This window comes from Limulus polyphemus, unplaced genomic scaffold, assembly GCF_000517525.1.
Source record: "Limulus polyphemus unplaced genomic scaffold, Limulus_polyphemus-2.1.2 Scaffold3006, whole genome shotgun sequence".
Lineage (NCBI taxonomy): Eukaryota > Metazoa > Arthropoda > Merostomata > Xiphosura > Limulidae > Limulus > Limulus polyphemus.
Genome location: NW_013668616.1, coordinates 1 through 1,208, shown reverse-complemented (window position 1 = coordinate 1,208; position 1,208 = coordinate 1).

The following is a 1,208-nucleotide window of genomic DNA, read 5'->3' as shown; positions in this document are numbered from 1 at the left end:
GTGTCGCTAAAGTTTCGGTCGGAACGAAGTTACGGAAAATTAATTAACAAACGGAGACGTAACAGTGATTATATTTACCATATACTGATAGCCTTGTTAATTTCCTAGATGATCTGGACAAAATAGTGTGAATTATTTTACCTGTAAATGTTTAAGAATAATCTTCATTAAGAACGAAACTCCGTGGAATGGTAACAGCAATATCAATTGTATTATTCTAGACAAAATATATGAATATAAATTTTTATTTTAACATATTGAAGCGTATACAGTGAACAAATTTTGAGTGGCAGTTGTCTTTCTAGTTTTCACTTTAAGTGTAATCGCTTTACCATTTCCCTTTCTTATCAGATGTACCCTAAATACTGGGATATCTTTTGTTACAAGGATCAGTAACAACAAAGGGCAATAAGCCAAAGTTCAAGGAAATAGACTGATACATTATCTTTTTCTTACTAAATAAGGTGAGACGAAAACAGATGCACTGATTCAAAATAACTGTACTTTTGTCTTATAAGTAAAAAAAAGGCAAGTTAAATTCTCGCTACAAAAGGACTGACTTTGCAACGTTGAACCGCTGTGGCCTTGTAAGAGATATGATTCTCACAGATTTAGCTTTAACCTTATTTAGTATATGAAAACAGTGAAAATTGCTCTAAAAGTCAGATTTTGCTCTACACGAGTTAGACACTACTAAGACACTGCGTCATATAAGACATCAACTCGGTATGAATGAATAGTTACTTTGTTTGTTTTTGAATTTCGCGCAAAGCTACACGAGGGCTATCTGCGCTAGCCGCCCCTAATTTAGAAGTGTAAGACAAGAGGGAAGGCAGCTAGTCATCACCACCCACCGCCAACTATTGGGCTACTCTTTTACTAACGAATAGTGGGATTGACCGTCACATTAAAACGCCCCTACGGCTGAAAGGGCGAGCATGTTTGGTATGACGGGGATTCGGACCGAATAGTTACTTATTCAATGACAATTATAAATGTATGTAACTGTTATTGTTAATTGTTATTGGTTTATTGTATGTGGTTATTGTTCGGGACGAACAATACAAAGGAAGGGGCAGTGTTGCGTCAGCGAAGTCACATGACTAGTGTTACGCCACGTTTCTAGAACTATCCTGTACCTTGGCGAATGCTCTAGCATTTACTAGATATAGGGTAGTCTGGTATGTAAAAGAGGGGGACAACGTGAC